Consider the following 24,263-nt stretch of genomic DNA (forward strand, 5'->3'; position numbering starts at 1 on the left):
GGGAGGGTTTAATCTAATGATAATACGTTTTGAAAATGTTGGAATATCAATTAAAGAAGTAATAAAAACAAACGACAAACAAGCAAACGATTAACAGACTAAACAAACAAACAAAAATATACATACAAACGAACATGACATATTATTGTCAAAGGTATAATGAAAACTGTTTCAAGCAACAAAAAACGTGTGAAACTTCGGGGGGAAAAAAAATCCGTGAAACTGAGGAGTCAATGAAGCAACTACGTTGCAAGTAATAGCAATGTAGCATCGTTACATAAGTCATGTTATGAAATTAATTAGGTACATTTATCTACTGAAACGTGTAAAAGGTACAAATAAGGCATCAATAATATAAACATGTTCAGGCTAAGTGAGAACGAAATGTGCCATGTATAAGGAATGATAAATATCTGTCTTTAAAAGTCTTGGCATTGACAGAATGTTTGAGACCGCTTGGAAGTGAATTCCAAAGATTAGTCCCCGAAAAGAGAAGGCTGGACTTAAAAAGATCTATACGAGGCCGAGGAGCATACATTTTTGTCTGGTCTCTTAAATTGTGGGAAGTGAATTGAGAAGAAAGAGGTGCAGGCGCTCTTCCAATTATGAGTTTATGCATCAAAACGCCTTTATTGTACATGAGTCTTGATTTAGGAGGAAGAATGTTTAAAAGTTTATAGTCTTCGTTGGAAACCGAGACTTGTAATAAAATAACTTTAATTGCTCTTTTATGTATACTAAATAAAGGTTTCAGAGTTTTTGCACTCGCACAATCCCATAGTGTTGACGCATAATCAATGATCGATTGAATGTGAGCGTTAAAGAAAAGTTGCCTGCCATGCCTGTTCAAGAAGTGTTTTATTCTGGACAACAAGTAAAGCCTCTTGGAGAGTATTTTACAAACTCCTGTAACGTGATCAGTCCACGATAAATCGTTATCAAGAATAACACCTAGAACTTTGTGTTTATTAACTTCTTCAACAATGTGATTATCAATCGTTAAAGGTGGAAGTTTAGATTTTAAGTTTTAGCGTTTTTGTCCGGTGGTAATAAGCATGCTTTTTGTTTTGTCTGGATTAAGAGCCATGTGGTTTAATTCGGTCCACGCTAAAAGCTCGTTAACACTTTCTTGAAGTTGTTTTAACAATACCTTCACATTTGAGTGGGAATTGTGAATAGTGGTATCATCAGCGAAGAGTTCACAGTTACTGCTTATGTGTAGGGGAAGGTCATTAATGTAGATCGTAAAGAGAAGAGGGCCGAGTACAGATCCCTGAGGAATGCCATAACCTACCGACTGCATGCTAGACATAGAGCCGTTGGCGCACACAGCCTGTACTCGATCAGAAACAAAAGACTTGATTAACGATATTGTATCATTTCTAAGGCCGTACAGCGCGAGTTTCCTAAGAAGTAGGCCATGATGAATCACATCAAATGCTTTAGCAAAGTCAACGAAGAGAGCAGCACATAATTTGTCTTCGTTGATCTTGCTCAACCACTGATCAACTAAAGAAACAAGTGCTGTGTGGCATGAATGATGAGTTCTGAACCCGGACTAATTTGGGTGAAATAAAACATTTTCGTTAAAATGTGACAGAATAAACTTGTTGATATGTTGTTCCAACGGCTTTGATAAAACCGATAACATAGATATTGGCCTGTAATTGGAGGGTTCTGTTTTAGCCCCTGACTTAAGAAGTGGAATAACTGTAGCCTGCTTTAACACAACTGGAAAATAACACTTGTCTATACAGAGATTATACTGGTAAGTTAAAGAATCAGCAAGTACAGGGGCTGCTTATTTAAGAATCTTCCCGTCCAGACCAAGAGAGAGAGAGAGAGAGAGAGAGAGAGAGAGAGAGAGAGAGAGAGAGAGAGAGAGAGAGAGAGAGAGAGAGAGAGAGAGAGAGAGAGAGAGAGATAGAGAGAGAGAAGGCGATAGAGACACTGACACTGATTTTATTGTATAGGCTAACCACCCATTCACAAACATGATGGGAAATAGATGTAATTCAAGAAAAAAGCTGACCAACAAACAAACAAGCTTATTTACACAGCTCACAGTATTAACAACTTCTTCATGTAAGAAAATACTACTTTCAAAATGTATTTTGTCCATTCCCACAACACTGTCATGTGCGGTCGTTTTACGTCAAGAAAAGTGCACACTGTAACATTCAGAACCTATTTCACAAAAGCTCAATCACTGCAAGAGAACTTTCCATATTCGGACGTAAACCAAAATCTTCAAGAAAGAGACATACGGGCATATTTTCTTTTTAAAGAAGAAAGAAAACAAAATGTTAGAAACAAAAATTAAGAAAGAGAGAAGACGAAAAAAGATAAAGAAGAAAATAACAGAAAAAAAAACACAGAAAAAAAGAAAAGAAATGAATAAACGTTACAACAAACGAAACGAAAAATGCCAGACACGAGAGTCAACAACAACAGAATTTGAAAAGAACAAGGGGGTGAGAGAGAAAAAAGGCAAAAGAAAAGACAAGAAAGTCAGAAAAAAGAACAAATTAGAACAAGAATCAGAAAAGAAAGGTGATTTGTACGACGACTGGCAGGGAGCTTCCTGCGTTCTTTGTCCCGCATTATCTTTGAGGACAAATTACTTTTGCCATCGCTGTCTTTGAGCCTGTCGGGGTGTCTTTCGCTTGGTGCTCTCCCACTTCCGCCAGATAGCGCTCGGCTTCTGTCTTCACGCACGCTGTATTAAATCTGTCGCCATTTTCTGCTCGCGTCCGACACCACTTCCGGTCCTTTGCGGCGGCCATGTTATCTTTTGAGGCCACACCACAGGTGAGCCGACGGAGAATGAGACGCGGCTCCTATAGCTGCCGGCTTTCCCTTCGCGAGGCAAATCAAAGAGCTATCGAGGGAGCAGACGACATTATCAGTTTTACGACTGGATGCGTATTTCATTTTCATTATATTTCCTATAATTTGCCGCTTCTCCTTTCTTCGTGAAAGGTTCGACTTGATCGCTGGCTGCTCGCGGCTCTAATAAGGGGAAGTCACTATGAATATGCACGTCCGGTGATCTGATAATTATCGCCCTTGGAGTCTCAGCCGCCTGCCATAGAAATGAACTGTGTCAATTTCTTGTTTGTGAACACGAGCGTTAAATGGACGAGCACTGAAGCATGCGGTCTTGGAAAAGACCACTATTGTTTGAAGCGAAGACTCTACAGCTCTTTTTGCGACGTCTGTGTGCGCAGGTAACCAGTGTGAATGATTGCAGTGAAGTTGCACTCGTCAACTTTTCAGGTTCTATTTCTTCTACCACATCAAAACATGCAGAATGGAGAAAAAAATACAGATTGCTTTTTTTTCCTATTTTTCCCCAATTTTTACCCCCCCCCCCCCCCCCCCCACACACACACACACACACACCCCTTCCCCTTTCCTCCGCTCGTCCCCTCAGAGACAGACTGAAACAGAGAGAGAGAGAGACAGACAGACAGACAGACAGACAGACAGACAGAAAACAAACATACGCAGGAGAGAACGGGGCAAGTTGTAACTTTTGTTTTACTCACTTGCTCTCACATCACTATATGACAAGTCTCAATTCTTAGATTCTTAGACAGGTATGATGAGAAATATTTCAACATTAGGCAGATTGTTGTTGTTGCAGTATCACCGCAGCAACGCACCTCGTTTTGATCACTTTCATTCCTGTCAAGATAACACAGGCTGCATGTCGCACATTTGAAACGGATGAGGTGCTTGAAAGAATAACAAGGGATTGTCGTGATATTGTCAAAATCATCAATAATAACAATCATGATTACAAGAGATAATACCATACGTGTGTATCGATGCTATCATTTGATTGTTTACGCTTCACCGACCGTTGCTATACTACTCCGTAGAAAGGTTGTTATTATTTCAAGGACAGTGATAATTAGCAGAAGTAGATTAGAGGGAAACTATCTAGTGCTATCTTTTGGTTTTGAAATAAGTGATAGCCTCACTCTAATCCCCACCACACAAACACACACACACACACACACTCACACAAACACGCACGCGCGCGCACACACACACACACACACACACACACACACACACACACACACACACACACCGATGCACTTGTGCGCGCGGGCACGGGGGCGCCCTTACACGCGCTCGCAAAATTGCACAAGCACAATAGAAAATACACTATTTGGCCCTCAATTGTCAATGAATCAGTGTGGCTATTGGTAGCAAAAATAATTAGCTAAAAAGGTGATGGTTAACATTCATGTGAAAAAGAAAGTGTTCCTTCGGAAAGAAAACCTGTTACACCTATTTGCTAAAATGATATTTTTGATAGAGTATAAGAAAAAAGTTAGCAAAGATTGTTTTCAACGGATTCGTTTGTTGCATTTAAAAATGAACTCGTTTTTTTTGTGCTTAATGTCTTTTTTCACGTCAAACTTATAATTTGATTCTGTTCCTCGCTGTGTTTTCTCTGTCTTGTTTATAAACTTCTTCGGTAGCTTTGTAAGTGTAAAATTGTTGTTCCTCGTATTTTTCTTCTTTGTTCACAAAACAATTTGTTATTCAACCATCCATGGTGGTATGAAACATATTAAGTAAACATGTCAACATTAACAACAAGCTGTAAGGTACGTTTTGCATTATTTTGGTGGTGATCCTAAGGTGCAATTTTTATTTTTTTAAATTTTTGTTTTGTTATTTGTTCTGCTTTGCTGTTCCTTTAAAAAGCTTTCATGACACATGAGAAGAAGGGCTCCCCATTCAAAGAATCATCACATGCACAAACTAGTCCTGACACAGCGACATATGGCGAAACGACAGCTATTGTAAGAGTTAGGGCCCGATTTCGCCACTCCGTGTGTCATTCCACTATAAATTACCCGCCCCTTCTCTGCACCCCAAGTGCTGCAGTCTGCCGGTAGAGGGCGTCAGAAATACAACGGCGTTGTCCTTAACCGTCATCAAGCGTGCAGTTAAACGGTCGTTCAATTTGCTGTTGAGGACTACATTGGCGTCGTTGGGTGACGCTCTCGTGTGTCACTGGGGGTGTAAATGCTGGTCAAATACAAATTTAGACCATGACTGCTGTATGGTTGTTCTGTTATTGTGGTGGTAGTGGTGGTGATGCTGGAGATGGTGGTGGTGTTTTCGTTGTTTTCGTTGTTGTTTTCGTTGTTGTTTTCGTTTTCGTTGTCGTTGTCGTTGTCGTCGTCGTTGTCGTTGTCGTTGTTGTTGTTGTTGTTGTTGTTGTTGTTGTTGGTGGTGGTGGTGTTTATTAATACATGTGCATAATTCCCCATCCTGCCATCGTTTACAGCTCATTGTGAATAAAAGCACGCCTTCTCTCACACTCTTTCTCTGTATCTCTCTCTTTTACTCAGTCAGCCCCCCCACCCACCCACTCCCTCTCTCTCTGAAGTTTTCTGACCTCCTTTTGTTGGTAAACTTTTTAACTTTTTAATTTTTCAATGTTATCATTGTGTGTCTGTGCGTCCCAAGGACAGATTGTAAGAAAAGGCGTAGCCTTAAATCTTAATCCTTGTTAAATAAAGTTCAATTCAATTCAATTCAATTCAATTCAATTCTCTCTCTCTCTCTCTCTCTCTCTCTCTCTCTCTCTCTCTCTCTCTCTCTCTCTCTCTCTCTCTCTCTACTCCCCCCCCCTCTCTCTCGCACATACACGCACGCGGGCCCTTACCCCCACCCTCTGCCCCCGCAATTACCCGTGCCACCTCTTCTGAAAGTTAACGTCGCTTCTTATTATAAACAACATGTGTTCAGCATAATAAGCTGTCCTTTTCTGGTACCTATATTTAGATCGCTTACTTACTTTGCTATTTGATATTACATACATGTACCTCCCAACCATTCCCGCTTTACCCATTCCCCCCTCCCGTATTCTCGCCCTCCTCTTCCTTCTCCGCTTCTCAGAAGGAGCTATGCGAATTTCCACCATTCTGCCCCTGATTGTGTGGTTGCATAGTAAAAGTTGGTGCCGCCATTACACACCATCCCCATTATATGGAATCCTGTGTTCATTCAATAAAACGACTACGTCCAGTGTTCTCCTCCTCCTCTCCTTCCTCTACCTATTGATCTATATTCTTCTTCTTTCTGACCCCCCCCCCCCCTCCTCCTCTTTCTTTGCCCTATTCCGTCCCATCCTTCTCCTCCCCTCCCTTACTCATTCTTTGCTCTTCCTTTGTCTCTAGATTATATTTCTTATTTATCTACACCCGTCCTCCATCCCGTCCCCTTTCTTCCTCCTGATCTCCAGCCTGCCTCTTCCCACCCTCCTTCTCTCCCTTCTCTTCCTCCCCATTCTTCCTTCTTCCTTTCCTCATCATTTCTATCCTTCCTCCTTTGATCCTCCGCCCTTTCCTCTTCCTTGTTCTCTTCCTCTCCGAGCCTCCCCCCTCCTTTTCTGTCCTCTTATATCCATCCTTATTCCGCCCTCCTTCTCCTCCTCCTCCTCCTCGCCCCACAGGCTTTTTACTTATACCCACCCTGACCCTTTCCTCCTTCTCCTCCTCTCCCCTCCTCCTCCAGCTCGACCTCCTCCCTTTTTTCGCACCTGAGCAGCTGAGAAGGACACAATCTAGGTGGTCCATGCTGTCTAGGACCCACGACTGTCTTCTTTTCCGCTTGATGGCTCCCCTGGAGCTGAACGGGCTTAGCATGGACACGCCACACGACTACACCACACACACACATGAACAGCGACGTAGTTATGAGATGGGGTTGGAAGGGGGAAAAGAGAGTGTGTTTGGAGAGAGAGGAGGGTAGTGGCTGGGTGGATTTGATGATGAGTAGGAGGAGAGAAAAAAGTGAACTATGCTCAGCATGGACACACTACACGACAACACCACCCACATAATATAATTATGTACAGCGAATTCTGAGGTGGGGTCGGGGGGGGGGGAGGAGGGGAGGGGGAGGAGGAGCAGGAGAGTGTGTTGGAGAGAGAGGAGGGTATGTGCCTGGGATGATTTGATAGTGAGTGACTGAAAAGGGAGGGGGTTGGAGAGGGTTGGGAGGTTAGAGGGAGGAGAAAAAAAGCCCAACTGAGCTTAGCATGGACAAGCCACACGACAACGCCACACAAACATGAGCAACAGGTTCTGGTGTGGGTTGGGTGGGAGGAGGGTGCGAGGAAGATGAGGAGGTGTGTGTGTGTGTGGGTGGGGGTGTGGGTGGAGAGGGATAGACACAAGGAGTTTGACATTGACGACCGCACGTCATGTCATGTGCGACAGAAAAAAATATACGACAATAATGACAAGCATTGCTCTGAGGTAAGCACAGCGAGATCATTAATGTTGCTGCGCATGAGGCAAGATATAGGTATGCAAAGGTGCTGCCCTGGATAGGAAAAAGCTAAACACGATTGGTTGAAATCAAAAAGAGTTGTTAGTGAAGAGCCTACGGCCGGATTCACAGCCGCCATGTTGGTTTCCTGCGCCAGCAGCTCCGAGAGAATTCCTCGCCCTTTCTCATCGAATCCACACTTTCCTTGGCGCGAGTAATCTTCCAGAAACAATACTATTTTGATTTACTTACACAAATCTGGCCTTTTCGCCTCCAAGTCTAAGAATTTAGTCCTGCCTTTGGCGATGGCCAAGAAGGTTGATGCTGATGTTATGTTTCTAGATGGTTTGTCTGTATGTTTGTTTGATAGAAGAAGAAACAAAACTGGTAATATTCGGTTCATTTGCACTTTTGCCCAAACTGGATTCCCCCCTCGTCTTTCCCCTCTCCCTCTTCCTACCCCTCGGCAGCCCCTCCCGATAATGAACTTGAACAAGTCTGGCAGATATGAGACAGTGAGCAGAACGGGAAAGACTGTGCCTTTAAAATCTAAGACTCTCAACTGACATAGTCTTGTATTTCTAGTATCATGCCTTGCATTTCGTCGAGGGGGGTCTATCACTTTAACGCGAACCTAACCAAGTTGCAATCGGCCATTCTTCTCGACACACCAGAGGCGCCACCTAGACATGCCAAGGGCGGGAACTCCTGTCTCTCACCCCGTTTGTCTGTCCTTCAACGGTGATAGCGAATCCGTATATTACCGAGGAATGTGTCATGTTTCATTAGGGCAGAAATAAAGGATGATATTTTAATTTCTCTAAAACGAGGCGCTGTGAAGATATCGGGTTATATCTACCGGCTCTTCATTTGTCAGCCGAGGTGTCATAGCGGAATTCGAGGGGGTAGTAGCAAGGTATAGCAATCTGCCACCCGGGTGGCGGATTCGCAAACGTAGATCTTGCGTATGAATACATCATGTAAAATGCTGCTTACATGAACACCTTTTCGAAAACTTTGGAACGATTCTCTTCTACCAGCAGCAGTTCAAACTTAGTAGGCTTTGTTCCCCCCCCCCCCCCCCCCCCACCCTTTTTTTTTTAAGGAGAAACCGTCCAAAAATGCTACTGTGCAGATGACAACACACCAGGAACACTTCAATAATGCTGTTTGAACGTTCAATAATTCAAATCTGATATGCCGTGTTGATAAAGTAGAGTGGTCTCTGACGGAGATAGTGCGTTTTCTTTTTTCTTGTATCTAAGGTTTTGATGTTTCTTATTTCACTTCCAAATCACTCCTGTGCGTGTCTTTCAGTCTCAGAGCACACATGACGACATTTAGTCTCTACAGTGGATTAAAAGCCGGGGATCAGATTGTGTGTTACATTTGCAGATGTGCTGCCTTAAAAGACAAAGCCCACGAGTGGCCATGTGCACCTTTTATTTTCACCTCTACGACCAGCGCAACGACCTTATTCAAATCAATTCGCGTCAACTGCACACGGAAGGAACTCAAATAAAGGTGAAATCCGTGTCGCCAATCTTACATGTGTTTTCACCGCTGACATACTTTTCTGCGTCCTTTTAGCACGTGCTTCATCATCGTTTCCCGTAATCCACGGACAAAGGCACGGCTAGCTCTTTAAAACGGAATTATGCAGCATAGTGAGCACGTTTCAGAAATTAGCCAAAACAAACAGGACTCGGGTTACCTTAGGCGTTGACAAAGTCCACAGCAGTGCGACACCAGTCGTTGAAGAGTCAAGAACTGCAGTGCAGTAAGCCTTCTGAAAGTCAACAAAGATGTATGTGTTGTCAGTACCATAAAGTACATTTTAAACGACCCCCCCCCCCCCCCCCCAACTCCCCCGCACCCTGGCGCACAATTTTCGCTGAAAATGAGGTGGTTAGTGCTTTCAGGGTATTGTGCAAAGCAGTTGTCAAAATATCCTTAATTTTCAGAATCTTTACGGTAAAACGAGAGAACAAAGAAAAACTTTGCGCTGGTTGCACAATTGTAAGACCGTTGGGCGGGGACTGATGTAGCTCAGTCGGTAGGTCGCTGGATTTGTATCCAGTTGGCCGCTGTCAGCGAGAGTTCGCCCCCACGTTCGGCAAGAGATTTATGTCTCAGAGTCAACTTTGTGTGCAGACTCTCCTCGGTGTCCGAACACCCCCGTGTGTACACGCAAGCACAAGACCAAGTGCGCACGAAACAGATCCTGTAATCCATGTCAGAGTTCGGTGGGTTATAGAAACACGAAAATACCCAGCATGCTTCCCCCGAAAGCGGCGTATGGCTGCCTAAATTGCGGGGTAAAAAACGGTCATACACGTAAAATTCCACTCGTGCAAAAAACACGAGTGTACGTGGGAGTTTCAGCCCACGAACGCAGAAAAAGAAGTAAGACCGTTGTGCTTGAAAGCAGGTGTCATAACTTTCTCAGTGGCGACACCGCTGCAACCAAAACAGAGAGAGCGCAGTTGACCCTCCCTATCAAGACCCCATTTGTAAGACCTTGCCCACCTTTTAAGACCGTAGTTTTTCAGATGTAGTATTCAAAGTATGTGTAAATGTACCCCCATTTTAAAACTCCCTATTTTGGAAGGTCTTGAGCAGGGAAGTTCAAATCCTAAAAAAAAATTAATTAAAAATTAAATAAAAACACACACAAACACACACTCGCTATTACACACACACACACACACACACACACACACACACACACACACACACACACACACACATACACACACACACACACACACACACACACACACACACACACAAAGCAGGTGTCAAGAGTTTAATGGAGCGCTGTCACCACGACGTCCTCTCAGTTCTGATCGAGCAGTGGCGGCCTCTTGTCGTCTGCGCCTATCGGTTTCATCGCTGAATGCACCCGCCTGCATTTAGCTCTCCTACCCGGGGTGGTATTGCAGATCTTTTGGGGGTAGCGTGTGTTTAGAAGAAGGGTGGGAGGAGGGCGCCTCCTCAGAAGAGTCCTGAACAGATTGTGATATTTGTGTTTATTTCACAAAGGCGTTTAAAGGCTCACTGCAGTTCTTTCTGTGTGAAAGAATCGGCTAACAATCTGATCTTATGTCTGGCAAGGCTTTACCAACGGGAAGTAGTAAAATTGATACTAAAAGTCCTACGGATTGTTACCATTAAGGACTTGAGTGAACAAGGGGAAGACTATATATACCTCCCTTTGAACACATAACAAAAATTAGCAGCCGGGGTGTTTTCCGGGCAGAGTGGGATTGTTTATGAATATTTTTTCTGACCTAGCTGACACTAGTGTCAATCTACGAAATTAATTCATAAACAAAGTCCCCACTCAGGATTTTGATAGTTGGTATGAGTCCAAATTCAGGCATGGTCTCACCCCGTGTAAAAACCTGGGTAGATCTGAGAAGGTCAGCCAAACTGATCTCACAGGACGGTCTTTGTCTTTAGGGGTCCGAAGAAGTGATTACGCTCAACTATGGTGTGTAGAGTTCTAGGTAATTCACCGGGAGAGTCTCAGAGAAAATAGTGTGATCTCAGTGCTTGAACCGCAGTTGTTTTGGAGGATACAGCGGAGGAACAAATGATTACGGTTTGATGTCTTCCTCGTATGAAAAGAAACAGGAGTTTACAAAAAATTAAAACAGGAGTCTGCAAGGTAGCGAAAGCGTTGGACTGAAGTTTTCAGATCTGTTATGTGTACGATTAAACCAAAATAGAAGAGCATAAACAAAAAAAAGTTCTCCCTGAGAAAACAGGTTGGCTCACCACCATCTCAGATCTGGATAGGTTTTTGCATGAGATTTGAACATCCCCCCTCTTAGAAACATCAAAAATCAATCTCCTGGCTGAGGAATTGTTTTGTATTCATTAAATCCACAGATTGCCACAAGTTGCTTTTTAAAAATGTACTTTAAGGGAAAAAAGTCTTACTATGCACAGAAAGCATCCTGTCTACCGATTTGTGTTCCGTGTACGTAGTCCAATCAGGGCAAGGCAATATTTATTTTTTATAAACAACTTGGGTTACATGAATTGGAAAAAACAATTACAATAAAAACAACAACAAAGAAATATAATAATGGGACACAACACTTCGTAATTGATAACCAGAAATAACCAGAAATAGGTCAAACTGGATTAATTACTAATTAATTATAATCACAAATGTGTTAACAAGACAGGATAAAAAAAAATTAAATGTAAAAAATATTAAATACGTAACAAAATAATCGGTTGCACGGGAAGGTCTGTGCCTTGAATGTAATCAACGCCAAATAAAAAGGCATGTCGCCATGCACTACCCGCTTAACATTCCTGTTGAGCAAACATCAGATTATTGTAACATCCCAGAATACATACACAGACAATCATGTCTCCAACAGTTTGACTCGCCAGTTCTGTTTGCAAGTTGCTCTCTTTTTAATGGTAAATTCAAAACCCGTCAAAGTTACGGGGTCTCAAACTCATGCCGTTTCTTTGATGTTGATAAAAGAGAAAGGGAAAGTCATTTTCCCAACGTCTATACGCCTCCCCCCTCCCTCCTCCCCCCCTCCTCCCCCCTCCCGCTATCCTTTTCCCACGCCTGTCTCTCAACTTCCCCATCAGTCGCCGAATGAATAAACATATCCTGCTTGATCTGTTTCAGTCCATTGGGTTTACCTGCAGAAACATGATGTCTCAATTACCTCCCCTGTTCTATAATTGTCATCTATAAAGAGCGATGCATCACTCAAAGATTTAAGCCCTAACAACAAGACAAACATACCCCCCCAAATTTTTTTTTTAAAATAAATAAATAAATTCTCGCTCATACACCATTCTCTCCCTTGATGTCTCAATTACCTCCCCTGTCATCGCCAAGGTGGCGCCCAATGCTTCTAAAGATGGCGGCGCGTTGTCAAGCTCGCGACGGGTCAGGCCTTTTCTTCTTTATTTGCTCGGCTACGACGCAGCCATCTCTTCGCCGTTATCTGTCTGGGCGCCTCTACCTGCTTTTAAATCGCCGCCGGTGGCTTTGATGTGCCGACCAGTCTCACACCTCCGACTATTTGGACCGTCAGGTGAAAGTGGTGACCCTGTCGCGGTGGCGCGTGGACTGAAGACCCTATGTGTTTGTCTACAACGTTGCGAATGCGTGTTTTCCCTTGTCAGCTCTTTGGGTATGTAGGTATGCGTATATTTATAGAAAAGGGAAGAGGGTGAAAGGTGGGGGGGGGGGAGGGGGTGGGGGGGGGGGGGGGTGATGGGCAAGTGAAATGACGACTGGGTGTTGCTCTTGTGAACTATGGGTTCATGTGTATATGGCCAAGTGTATAATTTGTAGTCCATGAGAATGTGATTTGGGGTCGTGTGTGTGTGTGTGTGTGAGTGTATGTGCGTGTGTGTGGTGTGTGTGTGTGTGTTTGTGTACTACCAAGGGCTTGAAGACATATATTTCCCGCATATCAAAGTGCTCCAATTGACCAACATACTAGTACACCTGTTCCAACTCACCAATTTGAACTGTTTCATCGGGTTTCAAAGCACGTGATTATTAACAAACAACAAGTTTCCGATTTTTAATGACCAAACTCACTCATTAGTTTTTAAGCCACCACGCTGAAATGCAATACCAAACCCCGGCCTTTGTCGAAGATCGCTTTGCCAAAATGTCAATCAATTTGATTGAAAAATGAGGGTGTGACAGTGCCGCCTCAACTTTTACAAAAAGCCGGATATGACGTCATCAAAGGTATTAATCAAAAAAAGGAAAAAAACGTCCGGGGATGTCATTCCCATGAACTCTCATGTCAAATTTCATAAAGATCGGTCCAGTAGTTTAGTCTGAATCGCTCTACACACACACACGCACAGACAGACAGACAGACAGACAGACAGACACACACACACACACACACACACACACACACACACACACACACACACACACACACACACACATACACCACGACCCTCGTCTCGATTCCCCCTCTATGTTAAAACATTTAGTCAAAACTTGACTAAATGTAAAAAGAAGGAACAGCATAATAAAGTCATTTTACTGATTCCAGCACCTACGCCTAACACGTGCACACGCTGCACACACGCGATCATAACTTAGCAGTTCGCAAGCTTAGCGAAAAACCGCAGTAGCGTATTATCTTCATTATCATCCCAGACCGCCCATCGAGAGAGATGCGATGCGAAAGCTGATAAATCTACACTCCCACACCAAAGATTTATAGCCGCTACACACGTACAATGCCCGTTAAATTGAGCCCAGATCATCATAGTTTTGCAGCTCTCGTGGAGAGTAATCATATTTGCCTTCCACAACGGGGCTGATTTGTCGTCTTTGGCGTGCGTGGTCGTACGTCTTTGCTACGACACCGCCATCCATTTTGCACTTTACCTGTCACCCTCTTTCAGCGATGCGATGATAGGGTTGGACAAATCTGATTAAGTGTTACATTGTCATCACCATCCCTCCCCCACCCACACCCCACCCACCCTCTTCGCCTCCTTCACTACCCACCAAGGTCCTATCACGTGACAGTCATTCATAAATCTATTTGCATGTGCGTCTGTAGAGTGGTATTATTTATGCCGTTTGCAAGGTTGAAGAGATAAATGACGTCACTGATATTAAGGGCTGGCCACATTGGCCTAATGCAGGTGACCACACTTGCGATTTTCGTTATGAATCTGTTGTGCGGCGCATTGTGTGCAGCATGGGCTTAAATTCAGCATGTTCTAAGCCTATTTCTTACGTTCGATTTAAAAGCCGGGTAAGATGTAACCAATCAGAGGAGGCGAGGCGGTGACGCCTACTGCTAGCGCCAGTGAGGCGTTTGACTTCAAACAAGATGGCGAACATTGATTCGGGTTTCTCCATGGACATTCTGCTAATTTATTGGCATAGAGTAGAAGTCACGAAGCACTCTGTACTAACCAAATAAAAAAAATTAAAAATAAGGCCGATAAACTTAATACAAGTGACGTTTACGTGACATTGTTTTGTTCGGTGTGGTACCCAGCCCACTGGTAGAACTATGTGGATGTCATCAATCAATCAATGAGGCTTATATCGCGCATATTCCGTGGGTACAGTTCTAGGCGCTCTGCAGTGATGCCGTGTGAGATGAAATTTTATACGGCCAGTAATTGCAGCCATTTCGGCGCATATTTACCTTTCACGGCCTATTATTCCAAGTCACACGGGTATAGGTAGACAATTATTAACTGTGCCTAAGCAATTTTGCCAGGAAAGACCCTTTTGTCAATCGTGGGATCTTTAACGTGCACACCCAATGTAGTGTACACGGGGGGGAGTTCGGACACCGAAGAGAGTCTGCACACAAAGTTGACTCTGAAATAAATTTCCGCCGAACCTGGGATCGAACTCACGCTGACAGCGGCCAACTGAATACAAATCCAGCGCGCTACCAACTGAGCTATATCCCCGCCCCATGGATCAATCACGCAGTTTTCAGTTTTACAAAGTTTCAAGTTTCAAGATCAAATGGTTTCACGTTTAGGCTCTTTTTAAAATATATTTCAAATTTGGGGATTGATTCAACAGAACGAGGTTTGACATTGAAAAGTAGCCTTATTCACTTGACTTAATTGGACCCCCTAGACTCCCTGCAATTGTTGTTTCAACTCACAGATCGACTAAGGTTCGTTCGTTTATTAAGTTGTACACAATGTCCTTCAAATAGCCACAACAAAGGTAACAATCTCGAAGACTTCGATCGGTTGAGTGTGGCTACCGCTCAGTGTCAAACCCCAAACTGTTGAGTTAATCCCCGAATTTGAAATATATTTTCGAAGGGTATATACATTTATGGAACCATCCGACGTACAAACTCGAATCTTTGTAAACTTATAAGTGCTTATGTGTAGTTCATGTTCACCAAATATGAATCAGTTCGACGAACAAATGTATAGTCCTGAGTAATTATAATGTTGTGGGTGGCGTTTGAGGGTCACCCTGTAGAACGACATTTTGTGGAATCATCCACCAGGAGACAAAGGTTGTCATCATGTCAAACATTACTCCGATCAAAGCGCCCCCCTCCCCCTTCCTATTCAGTTTCTACAACATAATGCGAGACAAAACGTGTGTGTGTGTGTGTGTGTGTGTGTTGCACACATGTGTGCGTCCCGTGAGTGAAATGTTTTGGGACAAATCACATCTCTCTCTCTCTCTCTCTCTCTCTCTCTCTCTCTCTCTCTCTCTCTTCATTATTAGCATAACAAGACAGCGCATCCATCACACGAACCCGAAGAAGCAAACACCATTTGAATGTTTGACAACATTCTACCGCTGACCTCTGTGTACCCCAGAGCATCAATGTATGGTGGCGTACTGACATCAGAAGCGAAAATTACAAAGACTATTGTTTTATCACTAGTAATCGCCAATTACCATGTGCATTTCAAACCATACCTGTATTGCCCTGATACCTATAATTAAAAATTATGTTTCAATCATATATATCGCTGGAGAAAAAACGAGTTATTTCAAAGGACAATATGATATCAATTACGATCACTTGTACTGCTAATTAACACCGTGAAGTCAGTTATTGATATTACTGTTTTTGCATTTCTTTATACTTTTGGCTAATCCCTTGGGTGACTGATCAGCCTTATTAACAGTTATCTTGTTAAGGTGTTGGTCATTGACATTGTCATTTTCCTCTTAAAAGTGAAAATATACGCTGACGTTCAACTGCGTATTTATATGTACACATATTGCTTTTGGAATGAATAGGCTACCATGACACTAGATGCGATGATGCGGGGTGGTAGGGTGGGGAGGGGGAAGGCGTATTTGGAGGGGGGGGTGTAGCCTAGGAGGGGTCAGACACTATCTCGTATCGCATGCAGCCAGGTTAGAAATCGAACACGAGCGCCGACAAGGTCTTTATGCAAATCCTCACCTTTTCAAGCCCAGCGCGTGCAGCTTCAGGCACGTGCGATATCCCGTTTTAATATGCAGACCGGATGCACGAAGGTGAGGCATTTGAGCAAAATGGTGGCCAAACTTGCGGCGGTGTTTTGAGATAATCCATCTTGTTTTGTAGTGTGTGTCGCGACAGACACGAGGTGCAAAGTACGGACACAAACACAGCGTGCTACTGATTATCATGCAGTGTCTGTGATGGCATCAAGAGAGCATAAGAGGAGAGTGCCAGCTATGTGTATTACAGTTGAACCTCCTGTTAAGAGCTCCGGTTTATTTATACCTCTCGCTTTTGAGACTTTAAATTAATTGGTCAGATTTACCGTTTATAACTTTCGAAATTTGAGTTCCATTTTAAGACTTTCTCTGTTTTAAAAGTGTCATACTTCCCACCTTCGCTGTTTTTGTCCAACTTTGTAAAGAAGTATACAAGTCGTGTGAAGCAATATATCAAAACATTTCGTCAATCGGTCGGCCAAAAAGATTGAAACCGGACACAGTGGATTATCTTTCCGAAACCCTTCGACCAGGACAGGGCGTACTCAGTATACAACAGTATACATAATTTGCATCACGGGAATTTCTTTCATTTCTATATCATATGTTTAATTCAATAGGCCTATATATTTTTGGATTCAGGATATGATTAAGAGACCGACACGGTTGGCCTAGTGGCAAGGCGTCCGCCCCGTGATCGGGAGATCGTGGGTTCGAACCCCGGCCGGGTCATACCTAAGACTTTAAAATTGGCAATCTAGTGGCTGCTCCGCCTGGTGTATGGCATTATGGGGTTAGTGCTAGGACCGGTTGGTCCGGTGTCAGAATAATGTGACTGGGTGAGACATGAAGCCTGTGCTGCGACTTCTGTCTTGTGTGTGGCGCACGTTATATGTCAAAGCAGCACCGCCCTGATATGGCCCCTCGTGGTCGGCTGGGCGTTAAGCAAACAAACAAACAAAAAATATGATTAAGAATGAGGGCTGCGTGTATCTTTGAACCTCTGCAACTGGACTTCTCAGTCTTACTTTGATACTCTGGCTTCATGTACTCACTATCCTACCTACAAGTCGTGTTCATCGATACTTATCGTCAATCTTTCCGTTCCAGCAGCTCGGCGGTCAACTCGCCTGAGGGTTTGTGTCTGTGTGTTTGATCTATAGCAGCTAAGCCGGTGTAACACGAGAAAAATACTCCCACGAGATTTTTACTCCAGAGTAAAAAATTTCCTACGAAAATGTTACTCCCTTTACGAAAAAAGCATTCCCCCATTACACGAGAAAATTACTCCCCACGACAGGTGAGTTCCGAGTAAACATTTCGTACACAAATGTTACTCCCCTGACGAATAAAAAACGAATAAATTACTTCACCCTAACACGAGCAATTTAACTTCCCATGCCAGGTGTACGAAATGTATACTCCCTTGTTCCCTGTTAGTCTTGGTGGTGGAAGGGGTGGAGGGAGGGTAGCGCGACATTCGTTTGCGCGAGATCATATATTGGTATTATCCCCAGGCCCTTCGCCCGCATCCCATTTTCGCCTACGAGATTTTTACTGGAAGTAAAAAAAATGGGGAGTAAAAATTTCGTGGAGGGATTAATTTGTTCGTGCCTTGGGGAGTTCTTTTCTCGTACGAAAAATTTACTCGGAGTAAGAATTTCGTACGAAATTTTTACTCCGGAGTAAATTTTTCGTGGAGTACAAATTCGTAATACACCGGCTCTGTAAGTCCTCCTAAACGTGTGTTACTTGCGCACTCTACCTTCATGCACTCACTACCTCACCTATGGAACATGGTCATCAAGACACCCCGTCCATCTTTCAGTTCAAGCACGGTCCGCGCGCCTCCGGGCTGCTGTCTGTGTGTTTGATCTAGCAGCTAAGCTCTCAAGCCTGCCGCACGGCGCCATCTTGCTCCGCGACAGTCCCGCAGCGAGGGCTCTTCTCGCTCGCCGATTGGTCCGTTCTGGAGAGCCCACCCGGGGCCACTCTGCTCTACTCTCCCTTCCAGTGGCACAAATATGGCGGTAAATCGCAGAGAGAGGTAATCAAGCCCGGTGGTATAATTAACAAGGAACTTAGTCGATAAATATCGACAGGGGGCCGACAAATGGTTTAAATGGGAAATGTGTGTATATGGGTGTGGGTTTGAAACAAACAAACAAACCATCCCATGTGAACCCCGGGCCGCAGGCCTTCGATGTAGTGATTGAAAAAAAAAGGATGTTCTCAAATGGTTCAATTCTCATTTGGTCTGATTCTCAAATGGTACCGGTATACTCCCCCCCCCCCTGGCCGCAGGCCTAGGAGTAAATTTTTTATAGACACTGACCTTCTTCCCAGGGGTCATTGACCCAGTTTTAGCTATGAGAGGTGGTTCGCCCAGAGGCTGTAGAGTATACTGGGGCGGTCTCTTTGATGTCTTGAGAGGAAACTTGGCCAGGGTAGTACATGCACCAGAACTGGTGGACACCAAGGACAAACATGAAATCGAAGCAGTTTGCTTTCAGAGAGAACGGTCGTCAGCAACTCAAACTTCTCTGTTTTTTTTTTTTTTTTTTAAATCTGACTTTCTTTGTGGCCCCCTGACTCCGCCCACTCCCTCTGTAAGGACCCTCCTCCACAAGGACCGATTTTTGTCAACATTTTAAAGGTCGCTAGAGAGGGGTTCCACTGTATGACCTAACCGCTACTGGCAGACGGCCTCAATCTTCACGCGCAAAGACGAGATTAATAGGTGCTCGGTTTTGGTATTTTGAATTACATTACATTAAACCTTTGTTGGGTTTCATGGTCATGGCAACAGCCATAATAATATTACATGATGTATAATATCATATTTCAGCATATGTGAATTACATGTCATCATACTAAACTGTCATACATTTTTATTCCTACATTATGCTGATTGATCACAACCAAACCTACTATCATTGGACACATCCAAATGCAAGCGCCTGTTCTTGACAATTTCTCTCTGATCTAAATATAAAATCAGTGCAATTTCCTGGGTCGGGCTTTGCCACAGACACTCACGGTTTGGCCTGTAGGTAAAATGTACAATGTATTTTCTGATTTGTGCACAAAAGCTTTTTTTCTTTTTTCTTTTTTTTAACATAACAATGTTTAATGTCACTGTATGTTTAAAAGACCATGGTCATATTTGTAAAAAAAATGTTAAATTAGAAAATAAATAACATTTTGGTTCATGATTTTTCCTACACCTGTGCTAAAAATAAGAAATAAAAATGTCGGGTATATAAGTCACTCAAATACAGCTAGGTATGAATGGCTCGGTTTGAGTTTGTTGCAGTTGACCCTGCACAATGCGACATATCATGTTTTTGTTGAACAATTTTGACGTCACCCCTCCCATAGGGTGACGTATTTCACAACTTCCTGTGTTACACAAACTCTGTGATGACCAATTTTGACGTCACCCCTCCCATAGGGTGACGGATTTCACAACTTTCTACAGATGAACAATTTTGACGTCACCCCTCCCATAGGGTGACGGATGTCACAACTTCCTGTGTACACAAACTGATGACGTATTTCACAACAAAATGGCGCTGCCCATGGTCAACCTCGAAACTATCCGTATAGAATGGGGGCGTCCCATAATTAGCAGACAAACAATGGCCTGACAGCGCAGCTGCGTGGCTCGCCACCTGAGGGGAACGGAGACAAACATGGCGGCGAGGAAATTGGCGAAAAGGTAAACTGCCCCGCAGTCACTCGCCGACTCCCCTGTCTCTGCTCGTGTTGTGGAGCGTATTGATAAGGATTGATAATAATGGTGTGAGATCGATGAGAGCCTGGCTTTCTGTGTCAGGTCGAAAAGATAAGGCGCTGGGCCAGATAAGGGCACCCGCGGTGACTGACTGACAGTAGATTATTTGCGGTAATGCCAGATTTGAAAGCTGTCGAAGAAGAGTTGAGTTGTTTGCGCTGCAAACTTTGTCCCGACGTATGAAACATCGCAGTACTCGCGTACATTTGAACCTCCTCTGGCTTCCTTGTTTGGCTGTTAGATTTGTTGGTTGTTTTGTAAACATGATTAGTTAGCTGCTTTTTGTTTTGTTTTTTTACCTGTCTTTATTTTCTTTACATATCCTGTTATCTCGCATTCATATTCATTAATGTTGTACTAATGTGAAGCCTTGTTTCAAGCTGACTTACCTTCCCTTTCTTCATCATTTTTCCACAACCCCCGACCAACTCCCCCCCCCCCCCGCCCCCCCCCCCCCGCCCCCCCCCCGCCCCCCCCCGCCCCCCCCCCCCGCCCCCCCCCCCCGCCCCCCTCCCCATCCCTTCTTCTGTCCTTCCAAGAATACGACCTGTCTAATCTTTACATCTGCAGTAGGACGCAGTGCTGTCCAAGACAACATTAGATCCAAAGAGATCTCTTTCTCCTATATCGTCCTCTCCAACGACCCGACAACATGCGGTTCAAAGGTCTCAGGAGCTCAGGCTGCTCACACTCACAGCGGCAGGCACCGAGTCCTGAACCATCTGGTGGAACGAAAACTGATCCCTCGTCAAGTATGCAGGCAAACATCACTCCAACGACAATAACAACGGGGAAAAGGAACGGCCCAGGAGGAGTCCTTTCACCTGATATTCGGACCTCTGATTTGAGGTCCATCTAAAAGTGGGAGTGATGGACGAAGTTCATGGAGACATCATTTATGCCGACCGAATAATGCCATCCGTTGTTCTTTTATTGTCACCGGGTGAATCTGGATGCAGGATCTTCATTGTAAGCAAAGCCTAAACAACGCTGTCTATACATCTACTTGGACATGGACTCTGCCATCATTTTGGATGCAGTTTAAAGTTGGCAAATGTCTACTGAAACAAGTGTTTTAACCGGTTGGTTTCGCACCAGGCAGGTTTTTTGTTCCGATAGTCGGAGCTTATGGGTAAGACATGCTGACCGACTATTGCCTTCCCTTTTTCATTTGTAGTTTATATCTAGATACAAGATTTTAAAATGTTACATGAAAGTATTCATGGATCAAATTCTACTAGAAAAGGCGTGCTTGTGGGCTTGTTCACGTCAAACAGCCTGTCCCAAGAGGTGCGGTATGTGTATCAAAGCTTTTCCAACAATGTCTGTTTAAAAACTATCGACAACAGCTGACTTTCGATGACGGCACCACAGATAGAAAACAGCACGAGCAGATCGGACCTTTGGGCCCAGAATGTGTCTGCCAGAACTGCTTTGACTGACTGACTGAGATTTTGAGTTAAACGTCCTCACAGAACAGCTGGCCTATTTTGGGACATGCAATCGATGTTTTCCTCTTGTCTTTTAGTTTATACCGGTTCTGTGTCCGGTAAACGTGACCAAGTGACCGTTTTATTCGATGTGTTACTCTTGTATTTTATATATACATAGTTAATAGAGGATGTGAACATTCCTAAAGTGATCACTAGGTTAATCCAGCAGTAAAGAAAAAGAAGGAACGTGCCAGCTTAGTCCTCGGGGCATTTGCATTTTGGAAAACAAGTCTGACACCTCTTTGGTGGGGTAGGAACACACAGACAACAACACTGGGAGAGAAAAGCTTTATCGGCCACTCCGCCGGCCTGCCTGCCCTCAAAATTGAGAGTGAACGTTCTCTGTTTGCCCTTTTACAGGCGAGAAGAAAAGCGGAGACAGCTAAAAGGCTGCGAGAGGGCTGAGCAAACTCTTAACGCTTATCAAGTTGTCTCCCTTTGTCATGCGGCGCCATGTTAGAAGAGCTACCCGGCACCGGACCTCCATTTTCACCCGGTTGAGACTGAAGGGCTGCAGTGTGCTAACCCCGGGTAGCCTACCCGCAGGCTGAAAACACTGCCAGGGACAGTATCTGTGTTTGAAATCAACCGTCTTGAGCAGACACAATCGTATCAGTACCCTTTTCTTCTCTCTTTCCCAACTACTTTCAGGTGGGTCTATTGGTTCCTGAAGAAGGTCTCGGCTAGCCCTCTCCGCTAGATGTCGCCTTGATAGAACATGCGCGTGTCAGTTGCGCGGTGTCAGATGGAAAACGCAGACGACAACTGTGATTTAAGCCACCACTTTCAACGAGAGCTATCACACCTAAACATCAAGACACCCGCAGGACACGAAACGGTGACACACACGAAATGTCTGAGCAGAGACAATGAGAAGTCTAGCTGGGCTAAAAGGGTCTTGTGTAAACTGCAAGTAACGCACTACCGGTACTACAAGTCAGTCGGATCTGCAGATTTGATCGCCAACAGGTAATGGTGGGTAAACCCAAGAAGCATTAGCTAAAAATGACGACGTCGTCTTCGAGACTCTTCACACTAATCTCTCTAATTGCTTTGGCACCGCACGTTCTGGAAGGTGTGCTTTAGACGGCTTTAAAGGAAATCGATACCTAGTCTGAATTATGCATACCATGAAAGCGGAGTGTGAATATGATAAACAGTTAGTAGAAGTTTTCCCCTTTACGCCTCTGACATCGAATACTCACTCGCTCAGTCATTCACTCGCGCAGTCCATCCATCTGTCAGACTATCTATCCATCCATCCATTTAATTCCTCAATCAATTGATCTATCGACCAAGCAATCATGCGACCGACATTTTGTTGGCGAGAGAAAAAAGACAGTCTGTGTATGTATATTATTGTTTTTATATTTAGTCAAGTTTTGACTAAATATTTTAACATCGAGGGGGAATCGAAACGAGGGTCGTGGTGTATGTGCGTGTGTGTGTGCGTGTGTGTGTGTGTCTGTGTGTGTGTGTGTGTGTGTGTAGAGCGATTCAGACTAAACTACTGGACCGATCTTTATGAAATTTGACATGAGAGTTCCTGGGTATGAAATCCCCGAACGTTTTTTTCATTTTTTTGATAAATGTCTTTGATGACGTCATATCCGGCTTTTCGTGAAAGTTGAGGCGGCACTGTCACGCCCTCATTTTTCAACCAGATTGGTTGAAATTTTGGTCAAGTACTCTTCGACAAAGCCCGGGGTTCGGTATTGTATTTCAGCTTGGTGGCTTAAAAATTAATTAATGACTTTGGTCATTAAAAATCGGAAAATTGTAAAAAAAAAATAAAAATTTATAAAACGATCCAAATTTACGTTTATCTTATTCTCCATCATTTGCTGATTCCAAAAACATATAAATATGTTATATTCGGATTAAAAACAAGCTCTGAAAATTAAATATATAAAAATTATTATCAAAATTTTTTTTTCGAAATCAATTTAAAAACACTTTCATCTTATTCCTTGTCGGTTCCTGATTCCAAAAATATATAGATATGATATGTTTAAATTAAAAACACGCTCAGAAAGTTAAAACGAAGAGAGGTACAGAAAAGCGTGCTATCCTTCTCAGCGCAACGAATACCCCGCTCTTCTTGTCAATTCCACGTGCACTGCCTTTGCCACGGGCGGTGGAGTGACGATGCTACGAGTATACGGTCTTGCTGCGTTGCGTTGCGTTCAGTTTCATTCTGTGAGTTCGACAGCTACTTGACTAAATATTGTATTTTCGCCTTACGCGACTTGTTGTTTATTTCAGATGAGGGTTTTCCACAGTTTTTGGCCTCTGAGCCATATATACTGCATTTATAACAATTGTTAAGCCTTTTGCATTTTGGGAAATAAAGATCAAATGTGTGCGCGCGCGCGTGTGTGTGTGTGTGTCTGTGTTTGTCTTTGTCTGTGTGTGTGCGTGGCTGCGTGAGTGTTTGCGTGCGTGTGTCTAATCAGCGCTTAGTACTTTTTCTCTTGTTCTTTTCAAAACCACACTGTAGTTAGCAGTTCAAATAAGATAAAGGTTTTAGCGCGGACGCTGAAACAGAGAGGCATCATTCTCGTCCCTTTAAACCGTGCTTGAAAGATAACCCCCAACGGAAGTCCGCGCCATGTTGGCTGACGAGGCTGGCAGCACATAGAGTGGTTTCCCTTTGATGTGTCAAAATGGCGGTGGGCTGGGACGCGCGACTGTGAGATTT

At 43.7% G+C, this 24,263-nt stretch overlaps 1 long non-coding RNA gene across 1 annotated transcript; it reads right to left on the reverse strand.

The window, feature by feature from the left end:
- Positions 1 to 10,103: 10,103 nt before the first annotated feature.
- On the reverse strand, positions 10,104 to 18,340 carry LOC138975835 (uncharacterized). Its single transcript, XR_011458780.1, has 2 exons — positions 18,061 to 18,340; positions 10,104 to 10,316 (listed from the first exon to the last, which is right to left on the reverse strand). It is a non-coding gene; the product is annotated as an uncharacterized lncRNA (long non-coding RNA).
- Positions 18,341 to 24,263: the final 5,923 nt, after the last annotated feature.

Source organism: Littorina saxatilis, linkage group LG9 (assembly GCF_037325665.1).
Source record: "Littorina saxatilis isolate snail1 linkage group LG9, US_GU_Lsax_2.0, whole genome shotgun sequence".
Classification (NCBI taxonomy): domain Eukaryota; kingdom Metazoa; phylum Mollusca; class Gastropoda; order Littorinimorpha; family Littorinidae; genus Littorina; species Littorina saxatilis.